The 14918-nt window shown below is 40.1% G+C and overlaps 1 protein-coding gene across 1 annotated transcript in view; it reads left to right on the top strand.

The window, feature by feature from the left end:
- Positions 1-457: 457 nt before the first annotated feature.
- LOC101653188 (serine/threonine-protein kinase Sgk3) overlaps positions 458-14918 on the top strand; it is a 118290-nt gene continuing 103829 nt past the window's right edge. The window contains exon 1 of the mRNA XM_045284335.1: positions 458-472. The gene's annotated coding sequence lies outside the window, so the exon portion shown is untranslated. The remainder of the gene's footprint in view (positions 473-14918) is intronic.

The raw sequence follows: 14918 nt of genomic DNA, 5'->3' as shown, positions 1-14918 counted from the left end.
ACTAAATTCATATAGAAAAAGACCAAAACTTTAAATAAAGATTATTCTTTTAATAGAGGTGGAAGTGCGTTTTAAAAAAATTGTTGTTCTCCATTTTAACAATTTTAATTAGGGTACCCTAGATGAATAAGATTCTTTATGGCATTATCCAAAGCCAAGCACTGATTTATTTGAAAACAAAGGGTTTCTTAGTTCACAATGTCATTTAGCCTGGCATTGCCTTGAATCTAAGAACTATTCTACACTAATCAGAGAACAGTAATACAGTTGTACTTAAATTTAGAGTTCAATTTAGAGCTCCAGAGATGAATTGAGGTGAATAAGTACTTTGAACTTACTTTGAAAAAGTTCTTAAATGTACTGGTGGGAAATTCACTGCAGGAATCACACCAAAAAGCAGGTTGGAAATGTGGAGCCACTGCTGTTTCTGTGTTATCTTTGGGCATGTGTGGTTTCTGCTCACCACAAGAAGGTAAATTTTAGAAGCTTAAAAAAATCATTTTGATATGTTGGCGCATGGTATGATTGTTAGAGACTGGTCTGGCTGGTTAGTTTTTGCATTTAAAGGAAATTGCTGTTTGGTTTGAATATAATGTTGAAGAAATACACTTTACATCTATGTTTGAAGCTTTCCGGGAAACCCAGGAAGCAAACCACCCAAATATTTGTTTTTCTAAATTTTATTTAACTTACTCTTAAGTTTTGTTTATCATAATTATATGTACATTGTCTTTAGTTTTGAAAGGAGGGGAGAGTGGAAAAAAGGTTGCGAAACACTAGCTTAGGTAATGGATGGAGACTATGAGTCACTATAGCTTATTGGGTAAATATGTACAGAAGATTCTATCAGATATACAGCTTTCTTAAAATGACAGATTCCCTAAATCCTCCATAAAAAGGATGGCATAAATGTTAAATGCAGGGCTCCTTCCATGCACTTTCTAAGCTCGGGTCATCTGAAGAAGATGTTTGGTCAGTGGTTGTGCAGAAGGCTCTGAGACTAGTACATTTCACGGCTGAGTTTTGTCTATATTCCTCTGGTTAGCTCTTCCCTTGGATGTTTTCTAAATTCTAGCCCTTTCCTAGTGGAAAACATTAAATAAACTTTCACGTGTATAGGGTGGGGGGGAAGCAAAAATATGCACTCTGACATTTTTACACCTAAGGTAGCTAGCTACAGACAGAACATTTTGGACTTAAAAAGCCACTGTCTTTTAGGCTCGTGGCTATCATTAAAGTCTACCACTCAAACTTTCATTTTGGTGTTTCTTTCTGTGATCATAACAGAATTTGTCTTTGGACTTTGATGTTTACTAAAATTTTTATCCAAACGTTAGTGTAACCATATGAAAAAAAAAACACCCCAATACTTTAAATTGTGTCTGTTATAAGACGGTCATAAATGGAATACATGTAATTGGCAGACATTGTTGTATGTAGAAAGAGCAGGTTGGCTCAGGTGATCTATGATCTGTTCTACCCTCCGGTGTGAGATTCTCCCAAACGGTGTTTCCAGTGGGGCTTCTGGGTCCACGTACCCTAGCTCAAGTGGTGGCACATCTCCCTTGTAAATTGGTCTCTTCATCTACAGAATAAGCATAGCAAGGGCACCTTGAGACTGTGCATTAGGGTTCCATTACAAAGTGCTTGTAAAGCACCGAGGATAGTGTTTGCAACAAAGACGACCTGCAATAAATGTCAGTCATTGAGAATCTCCTTCATGGCTACGTTTTATGGCTTTATGTTTGTTTTCATCCTTGTTAATTCCTTTCTTCAAAGGAAGATGTGTAACCCAACGATGGCTTCATTATGTCCTGCGAAGTTGCAGAGGAAAGAGGTCTAGAGAACAGCAAAGAAGGGAGAATTCTTTAGCAACGACTCCTGCCTGTTAGTACAGTGCTGATCTTAAGTGACAAAGTCACTTCCTCTCATGTTGGGTCTGACTTCAGCCCATTGCTTTTTGGGGGGTCCACACTAGTGCGCTCTGGGCGATTACGGCTACTCTTCATGGCTTCACAGTCCTTCAGTGCTGATGCTTCCCAAATACTAGTCTCCTACCTGACACTTATCTTTTGACTTTCAGATTGCTGTGTCCAGTTGTTCGCTACTAGATACCTGGCTCACGCAGTGCTGCCTCCATCTTTACATAGTTCTCTTGTAGCATGCACAGAACAAAATTTATTTTCTCTGTTCTCTTCCTGGTCCATAATCCTCATGCTTCGCAAGTTTGTTCTGCATTTTGCTGTCCCTATTCAACGTTATTGTTGCTTTTACTAAAGAGTTTGTCAAAGGAACAAAAGCCCCATTCACTTTAGGGTATCACAATTCACCCAGAAGCCTGAGAGATATTCTAGATTTCATTTTATGCATGAAGACTACATTCTAGGCTCCACTCCCTTCCTACTACTGCCTGCATCCTATCATTTACAAAGTCTTTTTTATTTACTTCCTGAATATTTTTCAGCTCTGTCCCCTCTGTTCCATTTCTGCTATAACTTCTTAAGGACCTCATCATCTCCTGTGTCTTTCTATGGCTCCCTCTTAGGTGATTTTTGTAACTCCAATCTTGATTCTTCTCATCCATCCTCCTGACTGCTTTCCAACGTTATGTAAAATGTATATCTACATTTTATTCCTAGTATAAATGCTTGTGCAAGTTTTTCATTGCTCATCAAATCAAATCCACTGTCATCTCCTTAGTTTCAAGTGTCTAGCTCATTACGACCCTGTGCCTTCTACTTACTTACTGCCATGCAGTCATTGCTGACTCACAGCGACCCCTATGCTGAGCTACTGCCATTCCTGGACTCATGCTCGCAAGTCTAAGTAATAATAGCTAGTACTTTCACATAGACTATGGTAATTCACTCCTGTACACCTGCAGTGTTGTTCCTCTGCTGTTCAGTAACTTGTCTGCCTGTGAGTACAGTGCTGATCTTAAGAGACATCTCCTTTCCTCAACTTCCTTGTCTTTCTGGCCTCCCTAAATAGTGCCATGTGCTTCTCGGGGCTTCCACAGTGACCTCTGGATCCTACTGACCTCATACACTCTTGTATTAGAATTACCTTTGGAGGTGTCTTTCTCCATACTCTGCAGTCCATGAAAGGTCACCAGTGCCCCCAAGACACCTGCAACTGAGTGAAGGTGCTTCTTATTTTGACTACTTTCAGAAATGAGCCACTAGTGTCATTTAAATAATTTACTAATACAGGAGAACTAGCAAAATAAGAAAAGAATAAGTAAAAATATGATTAGGTTCTATGAAAGTGGTATTATATTCAGTTATTTTTTATGGGCTCATTTCCCTTTATCTCTATGCATCACCGACTCCCCTTACTCCACCAGATGCCAGCACGAACGTGGCTCCGCTCTCATCAAATGCCAAGTGAGAGGGGATGAAGTCGTTTGATAACATAGCACAGCTCACAGAACGTAGTAGCATCTCAAACAAGCCTGAGAGAGGTTGAGTTCGTACAGAACACTGACTGTTCACGCCAATTCAGCCTGTGTGGGCGATTGCTCAGGTTATGTGGTTCTCTGCTCACACCTTAAAAAAAAAAAAAACCAATTGAAAAATAGAGGGAAAACGTCCCCCATTTCATCCCGCATACCAGAAGAGACTAATTTCCTTAATGCCCTATTTTAATTGCATGCCTACCGTTCTTACCTACAATAGCTCTTTATTTAATCAAGCCCAAATTCCTCACCGTGTCTTTACCTATCCAGCTTAATTTGGGCAGCGCTGCTCTAGAATAAGTCTGCTACAGTTAAAACAGTGTGTTTAATAGGCAGAGGAGACAAAGAATGTGTATTGCTTGTTCTCACTTGGAGCAGATTTTAACTTGTCAAAACTAGGTTTTAACATAGATGTTAGAATTATCTGTTGGTTCACTTAACAAAAACATTGTATTTACTGAATGTTTATCGAGTCTGGGCATGGAACTCTGCCAGTCATTGAATGGGGGCTTCTCTGATAATCAGTAAACACAGGCTTTGCCCCCATGAAGATTCTGGTCTAATTGTGACAATAAACAGTTATAATCCAGAGTGAAAAATGTTAGGATAGAGGAAGTTAGGATAGGGGAAGGATAGGAGCCACGGTAAGGGCACCTAGCCCAGATAGGGGATCAGGGACGGCTCTGCAGGGTTGGTGGCATCTGACTTAATGTCATTTGAAGGACAGTGCATTGCAGTTAGGGTCTAACTGTAGCAAGTTGTAAGAACAGTAAATGCAAAAACCTGCTGGAAAGAGAAGGAGATGTAGTGGTATAATGGTTAAGTGCTCAGCTGCTAACCCAAAGGTCAGCGGTTTGAACCCACCACCTGTTTCTTGGGAGAAAAGACCTGATAATCTGTTCCTGCAAAGATTGTCTTAGGGGAAAAAAAAAGACACCTGATTCCATCGTATTCTATAGAGATCCCTTTAGTAAGCCTTAAACATGACAAAGAAAGTCATCCAAGGATGAAGGGAACCATCAGCAAGTGCAGGGTACAGAGGCTGGCGGAACCCTCTCATTCATAGCCCGGGTTTCACTGTGGTAGAGAACAAAGGAAATCCTCACAAGTTAATGATTGGTGGTAGATCAATTAATCCTGGTCACAGGCGGGACTTCAGAATGAGGAAAGGATCGTGATTGGGACATTTTCATAACTGTAAGTTGAAAAAAGTTAGAGGATTGGTTCTGGGGTTGTGCTTGCATGTGCTGGTCTGTGTAAAACTTATGATGGAGTGACCCTGAGTCATAGTCACTAGACCCCAACTTTTATGTTAAATTAAATAAAGTGTCTGATTGGCTAATTTGGTAAGTGGCCAGGTCAAGTTCCCTAGTTCTTTGTGAGTACTTAAGGCATGATATGCTTTCAACCACACTGTTCCTGAGGGCATACTGTCCCACATTGTTGAATTCAAATGGAGAGCAAGCATTTGGACAATGACAAAGAATTTGAATAGCGTCTGCACACATGTCAAGATTTTAAATGGATTTAGGTCCTCTTCTGGAGACTATAACTTTCCACCACCTATATGCTCTAGAATTTGACCTCTACTGAAAGAGTGCAGCTTTGGAAGTCGTATGAGACAGTCCTATTGTGTCACCAGGGGTCAATCTGAGCCAAAAACACCACCAGGAAGAAGACCCAGTACACTAAAAAAAAGTTAGAGACGTTTTCTCAGACTGGATCTCAGGGATCAAGAGGGCTCTCTGTATTATTAGTATTTTACAAAACAAAAGAAAGGAAATCTCTTGTCCTATCAGGGTCTTAAGGAACCCTGGTAGTGGAATGAGTTAAGCATTGACTGCCGCTCATGGAAAGGTTAGCTGTTCAAACCCACCAGCCACCTGCAGGCGGTGATGAGACAGCCTGATTTCAGAAAGATTACAACCTCAGAAACCCTACGAGGGGCAGTCTACTCTGCCTTATGGAGTTTGCTATGCATTAGAATCAACTCTATGGCCGTGGGTTTCGTTTTAATTTGGTAATTTAGGGGCTTGCTTGTTCTTTTCAAATCTGTTTGCAGGAACTTATTTTTTGACCCATGTATGTTTGAGGAGGAAAAACATTCAAAAATGAATAAAATAAACTTCTATTGAGTTACTCCTTTTATTGAGCTTTGTTTTCTAGACACATATTATGTTGTTTTCATCTATTCATTTTTGTGTGTATAAAATGAGTAGGTCATACTTGTGATGCACGCCTCACTGATGTTTGCTGGCACACCACTACTGCGTCCTGCTTGCGACAAGTTACCTTCCTTAGGTCTCCATCGCCCGTAGAGCAGCGGTTCTCAACCTTCCTAACGCCACGACCCTTTCACACAGTTCCTCATGTTGTGTTGAGCCCCCAACCATAAAATTATTTTCGTTGCTACTTCATAACTGTCATTTTGATACTGTTATGAATTGGGCAACCCCTGTGAAAGGGTCATTCAACCCACAAAGGGGTCACGACCCACAGGCGAGAACCACTGCCTTCGAGTAATGTCGGCATCCTTAGTGTAGTTTTCAAGCATTTTTCGGTTCGTCTCCAACCTGCTTTTCTATTGCTGTTTACTCCTGCTGCTCATCAAGACGTACCCTTTCCTCTGCCAGGCCTTTAACGTACCCTGGGATTTCCAGCTGTTAAGCCTCTGTTGTTGTCAGGTGGCAAGTCGGCGGTTCCGACCCGGAGCAGCCCTGTGCACAACAGAAGAATACTGCCCAGTGCAGTGCCACCTTCACAATCGTTTCCATGCCGGAGCCCATTGTTGCAGCCACTGTGTCAGTCTAAGCATGCTGTCCTTCTCCAGGGACCAGTCACTCCTGACAGCATGTCCAAAGTACGGGAGATGAAGTCTTGCCATCCTTTGCTCTAAGGAGCACCCTGTACTTCCTCCAAGACAGATCGGTTTGCCCTTTCAGCAGTCCGTGGCATTTTCAATGTTCTTCTCCAGCACCACAGGTCCAGTGCCTTGATTCTTCTTTAATCTTCTTTGTTGAGTACAAACTTTCACATGCATATGACGCAATTGAAATATAATGGGTTGGGGCAGGTGCACCTTAGTCCTCAAAGTAACTTCCTTGCTTTTCAGTGCTCTAAAGCGGCCTTGTGCAGCAGATTTACCCAGCGCAGCATGTCTTTTTATCTCTTGATCACTGCTTCCATGAGCGTTGATTGTGGATCCAAGCAAGACAAAATCCTCAACAACTTCAACATTTTTTGCATTTATCATAATGTTACTATCGGTCCAGTTGTATGGATTTTGCCTTTAGTCATGAGGATTTTAAGTTACCTTTAGTTGCCTTCATTTCACTTGAAATGACCTTATTTCCGTCACTGCCAAAGTATTATCCTTTCTTAAATACTCATCCGAAATACTTCTATCAAACCTCTGATTTTCCTGGCATTCCTTTCCCTGGTCCCTCTAAGCTCTGTTCCAGAGTATTTTCTTCTTAATAAAATATAGGGTGGGGGGGGGGAAGAAAGAACAAAAATCAAAATATTTTGCAGTGTTCTTAAAAATGTGGGTTGTAACTCATTTATAACTTGTGAAATCAACTTAGTCGCTTTTGACTCGCATTTGAAAACCTGAAATTAAAATAATCTCAATTGATGCAAAAAAGACATTTGGCAAAACCAATATCCATTTGTTATAAAAAGTATTCAACAAATAGAACTAGGACTAGAAAGCCCTTTACTTAATAAGGGACCTTTATTAGAAATGCACAGCTGACATCATACTGAGTGATGCAGGTCGATGGTTTGAACCCAGCAGTTTCTCCTTGGGAGTAAAAACCCTAGTGATCGGCACCAGTAAAGATTACAATCCTAGGAGACCATACCGGGGCAGTTCTGTGTTCCATAGCATCACCACGAGTCAAAATTGGCTCAGTGATATACTACAACAACATAAAGAGAACACCCCAAATAATCTGCAAGAAAGCTATTAGACCCAATGGACCAATTCAGCAAAGGACATAGTTCAAGGTTAACATGCAAAATATCATTTAGGTCTTAATATATCAGTAGTAAGCAAGTGGAAAAGGAAATAAAAAGTACAATTTACAATAGCAGCTTAGAGTAAAATACTAAGGAATAAATATAACAGATGATAGAGTTATACATAGAAAACTATGAAATGTTACTAAAATGAATCATAGAAGATCTAATAATTGGACCGATATTCTGTGTTAATGGGTTAGAGCAGTGGTTCTCAACCTGTGCGTCGTGACCGCTTTAGGGGTCGAACAACCCTTTCACAGGGGTCACCTGATTCATAACAGTAGCAAAATGACAGTTATGAAGTAGCAACGAAAATAATTTTATGGTTGGGGGGTCACCACAGCATGAGGAACTGTATTAAGGGGTCGTGGCATTAAGAAGGTTGAGAACCACTGGGTTACAGGCTTAATTTGTTTAATTAAGATGTCAACACTACCCAAAGCAATCCATTAATCCATTAGTTGAGCAACCCATTTAATGCATTGCTATTGTTGTTAGGTACTGTGAAGTAGGTTCCTCCTCATAGCAACCTGTGTGCAGCAGAACCAAACGCTGCTCAGCCCTGCACCAGCCTCACTATGATTGTTAGATTTGAGCCCCTGGATGCACTTGTCATGTCAATCCATCTCAATCCTCCTCTTTTTCTCTGACCTCCACTTCAGTAAGCACGACGTCCTTTTCCAGAGAGTAGTCTCTCCTGTAACACGTCCACAGTATGTGAGTTGAAGCCCCAACGCTCTAGCTTCTAGGGAACATTCTAGCTGTACATCTTCCAAGACAGATGTGTCTGTTCTTCTAATAGCCCAGGGTACTTTCAGTATTCATTGTCAACACCATAATTCAAGTGCATCAGTTCTTCATTCTTCCTTAATCATTGTCCACCTTCCACATACATGTCAGGTGATGGAGGTAAAATCCCATCCCTCGGATCAGGCGCACCTTAGTCCTCAAAGTGGCATCCTGGCTCTTCAAGACTGTAAAGAAGTCGTGTGCAGCTAATCCTTGTTTCCCAAAGCAGTTTGATTTCTTGACAGCCACTACTATGAACATTGATCATGGAACCACATAAAATTAAATCCTTGACAACTTCAGTCTTTTCTTCATGTATCATGATGTTGTCTATTGGTTCTTGTGACGATTTATTAAAATGTAATCCTCATCAAAATTTTAACATCCCTCTTTGCATAAATGGAATTACAGTCAAGCAATTAACCACTATGTCGTTAGGACTCCTAAAATGGCCTAGGGTTAGTATAGTAATAAACTTCTAAACTAATTAAATGGAATTTGGAGTCCAGAAGTTTACACATCTATTGTCAACTTGTTTTTGAAGGGGTTCTAAGTTCTTTCAATGGGGAAAGAAAACTCTTTTTAATAAATAGTGCTGGGAAATTCAGATTTTCAAATGTAGAAAACTGAATCAGGATGCAAGCTTCACACTATATACAGAAAGAAGCCAATGCAAATGGACCAAAGGACCTAAATATGAAATCCAAAATCATAAAATCCTTAGGAGAAAACATAGTGGCAAGGCTGTGAGACCTAGTTTTTATGTTAGACTTTCAAGTATAACAATAAAAGCACAAACAGCTAAAGATAAAATAGATAAATGCAATTGCATAAAAATGAATTCATTTACTTCATAAAAGAAAAAAGACAACATATATGGGAAATATTGGTCTAATTATACAATGTGTATGAACTATGTCTACAATATAGCAACAAAAAATAATCAAAACATGGGCAAAGGAGCTGAAGTGACTTTCACCAAAAGGATAGTCAGAAGGTTACACACATGAAAAACTCCTCAGTGATTAGCCACGACCACACCCACTGCCATCCGGTCAGTTCTGATTCACAGTGGTTCCTATAGGGGTTCTAAGACTATGCATCTTTGATGGGAGCAGAAAGCCTGATCTTTCACCTGTGGAGCAGCTGGTGCTTTTGAACCTCCATGCTTGTGGCTATCAGTCCAATGCCTAGCCCACAGGGCCACCAGAACTCAGAATCAAAATGAGTTTCCATCTTGGCCTCATAAAATGCAATGATTTAAAAAAAAAAAGGCATTGGCCAGTTGGTTGTGAAACTGGAACACTTGGCTGGTGAGAATGTAAAATGGTTCAGGCATTTTGGAAGACAATGGGCTGGTTCTTCAGGAATTTTAATATAGAATTACCATATGACCCAGCAATTCCGATGCTGGGTATATACCCAGAAGAATGAAGGCACTATGGCAAACAGAAACTAGTAAGAGAAACAAAGTCTTGGTACATCTAAAGTGTAGGTAGAGATTGAAGACATTATACTGAGTGAAATAAGTCCATCACAAAAGGCCAGCTATTATGTGGCCTACTTATATAAAAAGATAAGACAAAGCAAGTATGCAGAGACCAAAGTTTATTAGTGGTTAAGTTAAGAAGGGTTAAGGGTGATGGAGAAATGGCGTTGATTAAGGATAGAGTTGCACAGTTGATTAGCTGCTATAATTAAGTTGTACACCTGTAAAACACTGAATTAGCAGAAGTTGCATAATATAACCTTGATTTTTTTCTTTTTAAAGCGTAACTGCTGAGGCTGCTTAAACAAACTAGCGCCTTGTGTTGTTTGAGTAGACTAGAGAAACAAATTCATAAACATGCATTTATGTATATAAGAAAGAGGTTTATATACAAGAGCAATTGAATATTGAGAAAACATCCCAGCCCAGTCCAGATCAAGTCCAGAAGTCCGATATTAGCCCGTATGTCCAATACCAATCTATAGAGTCCTCTTCAGACTCATCAAACATATGCACACCTCATGGGATTAGATTCCTTGGTATGGAGGATTAGGATCCTGAGTTCATGAGACATCCCAGTTAATAAGCCCATAATGTTTTGTGTTTCTCTGAATGTGTGGTACTTGGGGTCTTAAAAGGGGTTATTCAAGGCACAACAAGTGGTTGCTATCCACCTGGAGCCACAGACAAAGGAGAGTCAAGAATGGGAGAGACCATGGAAGGTGGGGCTAATTCATTCTGCAAACAACTGCCTCCTTTGCCATGGGACCAGAACTAGATGGTGGCTGGCTACCCTGACTGAACATTTTGATCAAGGATGCTGACAGGGTATGTGAAAAAGTGTTGCTCCAAAAATCAGAATCCTTTATTAAGCAAAAAGATCAAAATTTGAAGCTATTGTTTCTCACCATGTCCTTCATCTAGTTTTGTGTACTTCTGATAGCAATGTTTCCATCTCTCTAACCTTTCCCAAGGAATTCTGCACTCGATGATTTCTGCTACACCCAACTGCAGTGTTTGGTATCTTTGAGGTATTCGAATTGTCCTCCTTTTCAATGTGTGCTGAGTTTGGGGAATAAAAAGAATTTGAAGGGGCAAGGACAGGACTGTGGAGTGAATGGAATAGGGTTTCCCAATGAACTCCTCCCAGGAAGAGCCCTTATTCCATTTGAAGAACGAGTGGGTGTGTTGTCACAATGGAAAACAGTTCTCAGGGCTTTTCCCTCACCAGTGCGGTTTTCAAATTTTTTGAAAAATTCTTCTTAATAAGTTTCCATGATCGTCCTGTGTCTTTTGATAAAGACAGTCTATCAAAATGACCACTTTTAGATTCTAAAAAGTAGTTGCCAAGGCCCTCTGAGTTGATCTCCCCATTTTGAACTTAGCTGGTTTAGTAGATCCTCTGGGAAACTCTTGTTTGGGTTGGACCTTGCTCTCTGAGTTGTATTGGTAAATTCAAAACTCATCCTTGGTTTTCATTCATTTTATAAAATCATTTTTATTAGCTTTGATATCACTTAAGAGACAGATGGCAGGATTAGCTCTTGAGTTTGTTCAACTTTGAGAAACTCTTTTGGCACCCACCAAGTTGAAAGTCTTCTGAGGTCAAGATGTTTGCTTAAAATTGAAACGCTGATCCATGTGAGACCCCAACTTCAGTAGGTATTGTAGCAATGGTAATTTTATGGTGTTTTACCACTTTGTGGACTTCAGCCACAGCTTGCTCGTTCATTGAGTTTGATGAACTCCATGGTCTTTCCTCTCTTGGCTCACATGTAAGGTTTTCCAGCTCTCCTTAAAATGATTGGTCCATCTAAAAACTATTGTTTTATGTGGGACGGCATTCCTGTAAACCCATGGCAAAGCTTCAGTGATTTGAGATGTCCACTTGAGTTGTTGTTTGGTTTTAATTTTATATTACACCTGACTTTAAAGTTGTTTTTGTACGTGACAAAACAAAAAAGAATCTTTTTTTTTTTAAGACACCTTAACAAAATTAAGATAAGTATATTACTTGGAGAACTTTTCTGCAGCCATCCACGGCTTGCAGAGACAAGTTTAAAAACATTTGTTTGGAATAAACCTGCGTGTGTGTGTGTGTGTGAAGTTGAACCCTTATAGCTTACTTTTTGACTTAAGTGTTTGTCTCGAGGAAGCCTGGTTAAAAGGGAAAAATATGGAGAACAGAATTTCAAACTGTCATGACCTCCAGCCTTTCTGGAGCCATTGAGATGGGACGAAAAACTGAAATTATCGCCCAGAGATAATGTTTAAACTTTACACTAAAACCATTCCCTGTTAAAACCAAACAATTGTTTAGCTTAGTTAGTAAGAAATGTCTACCTTGAGTATTATGCTCTTTTAAGAAATATCTGTATGGGATCAAATTGACAACAGCAACTCACTCACAAGACCAGGCAGAGGGTTGAGTTTATGTTAATGAGGGAGGAACAACCTAGAAAAGGTGGGTCAGAGGGTTGTACAGCTCCGAGAATATCATCGCCGAATTTTAGGTGTAGAAATTATTGAATTGGTGCATGCTTTACAGTGTATAGTCTCAACAAGAATGACAAATAAATAAAAATTTAGGAATAAAATAAGGGTTCCTTAAGGTTATCTTAAATTTCAAAAATGTTAAAATACGAATTAGCATGTGGTTTTCCCAGGAGCATAGATCCCATAGATAGAAGGCGATGTCGATTCTTAAATCACGTTGTACACGTTATCATTTCAAAAATAAAAGGTTCCCCTTCCCCACTCCAGCCTTGTCACTGTAGATTTTGATAGGCCAGTATTTGTTGGTCTCTCATGACCAATTCAGATAAGCGTAGAGTATAAATCAGAATGTGATTTCAGAATACGACCCAGGTCAAAAATAACAGTGTGAAAATTTGTTAGTGCTCTTACTAGTAAGGTGAGGGTTAACCCTTTAAAACTGATTTTAAAGTTTTACCTTCCTATTAATATTCTTCTTTTTCTTTTTTGAGCCTGTGACAATAGTTTTTACTTTTCAGTAATGTTAATAAAATTCCTTGCAAAATAATTGTTAACATATCAAAGATGATCTTCAAGTAGTTTGAGTAACCACACTGTTTTGTTTTAGTTCAGAATGCCTGTTTTAGGAAATCCTGAGCTAGTCTTCTAGAAGGGCAGAGGAGATGGAATCTGGTGTGTTAATCATGTTACAGAAGAATGGTATTATGTGTCACCATGTCTAAGTTGCTCTTTTAAAACGTTTGATTGGCATATAATTCATATATCATACAATTCAATAGTTGAATCACATCAGGAAGAGTTGTACCGTCATCACCACAGTCAATGTTAGAACATTGTCTTTGTTTTGTACTCATTGGTATTGGCTTCCCCATTTCTCCTCAACCTCCCCTGCCCTATCCCCAAGGAACCATTAATCAAGTTACTGTCTCTTGAGTTGTATCTGTCCTGAATTTCATATACAGAAAAACATTAAAAAACAAAACAATTAACAATAACAAATAAGACAGATAAAACCTCAACCCAGTGTCTTAAGTTCCTTGATAGGTGGGCCACTGCAGTATAAACCAAAATAGCCTTTGAAACCTAGCTTTTAAAACCTAAATCGTCTCTTGGCTTCTCGGCAGTTCGTTTTCCCTGCTTTCCTTAAGTGCTTTGTTAAACCTTGACCCAGATAAATGCAGAGCATTCCGTGACAGACAGAACACAGCAGTAGAGTTAAATATTCCTCGTTCGAATTCAGAGCCCTGCTGGCATCACGGGTATGCATTAAGCTGCTAACACAGGTCAGCAGTTCAAAATCACCCTCCACTCCCCAGGAAAAAGATGAGGCTTTCTACTCCCATGAAGAGTCACCGTTTTGGGAACTCACAGGGGCAGTTGGACCCTGTCCTCTAGGGTCACTCAATAACAGTGGGTTTTGTTTGGTTTGGAGGCTTGAATTCAGAGGAATTGTTGTGTGGTTAAGCCCTTGGCTGCTAACTAAAAGGTCAGTGATTGAAATCAACCAGCTGCTCTTTGGAGAAACAGGCATTTGGTTCCACAAAGATTTGGAAACTCAAGGAGCCAGCTCCACTTTGGCCTCTAGGGGCGAAACGAGTCGTCGTAAATGCAGTAGGTTTGGTTTTTTGGTTTAGGTTTGAATTCCAGTGAGTTTGAACAAGTTCCTTGAGGTTTTACTTTTCACATCTGTAAAAATGAGATGATAAGAGTTTCCCGGAGGGATTACAGGCGTCATATCAGAGCGCTCTGCCTGGTGACAGAGATGTTAGCTCTTGCTGAGGTATGTAACGCGTTCAGCACACTGCCTTTCCCTCCCACGTTTCCTCCCACTGACTCGGGGTGTTCTGCTGATTCAGAACTACCAGGAGAAAGTTATATAATGTAGATCTGTCTTTCTAACGCCGAAAAGATTTAATTAGGAGATCATTTTGGTGAATTCAGAGCAAATACTGTCGTGAAAGAGGACAGAGGTATTTTGCGCTCAGAGCTTTCCAGAGAATGGATCTTACCTGGGCTGAATTAGCACGCTGTAAGCCAATGGAAACAAAAGTCGCTGGAGCCAACACCAGATTTTTTAAATCATTTATTTGCCACCCTCGGCCGGCTTTGGGTATTACCTGGGGGCATTTATGTCCAAACCTTGATAGATCTTTTTCCTGTTGATGCAAATACGTTGTAAATGTGCTGGCTCATCTTGCCCCATGAGCCATCCATCCCAGTATTGCCAGCACTGTGCTCCTCCGGTGCCTGGGTGCCTGCGGGAGCCCTTCTGGAGGGGCCCAGCGCCACCCGCGGGAGTCCCTGTGACAGGACTAATGGTGAGATCAATGAACTCACCTCCGTGACAAGCAGAAAGAGCAGCTGCATTGATTTTCATGTGAAGGCTGCCTGCGTGCTATCGTCCATCCGTTTGTTTGAGTTGCTTTTACAAAGGTGGTGGGCTCATCAATTTGAAAGCCATCATGTCAGAATTTGCCATTAGGGACTTTTAATTTTGCTATTAAAAAATTTTTTTTTAACCTGTGAAATTCTCATAACGTATTCTAGTTGTGTGAATAACTATATGAAAGAATTGGGAAGATAATATGAAGAAAGTAAGGAATAGCTCCATTTTGGATTATCCTGATAATGATTCTTTTATTTTTTTAATCATTTTATTAGGGG

This window comes from Echinops telfairi, unplaced genomic scaffold, assembly GCF_000313985.2.
Source record: "Echinops telfairi isolate 266 unplaced genomic scaffold, ASM31398v2 ScPeMD7_1;HRSCAF=3_0, whole genome shotgun sequence".
Classification (NCBI taxonomy): domain Eukaryota; kingdom Metazoa; phylum Chordata; class Mammalia; order Afrosoricida; family Tenrecidae; genus Echinops; species Echinops telfairi.
Note: the sequence above shows the minus strand (reverse complement) of the source record. Positions and strands in the feature narration are given on the sequence as shown.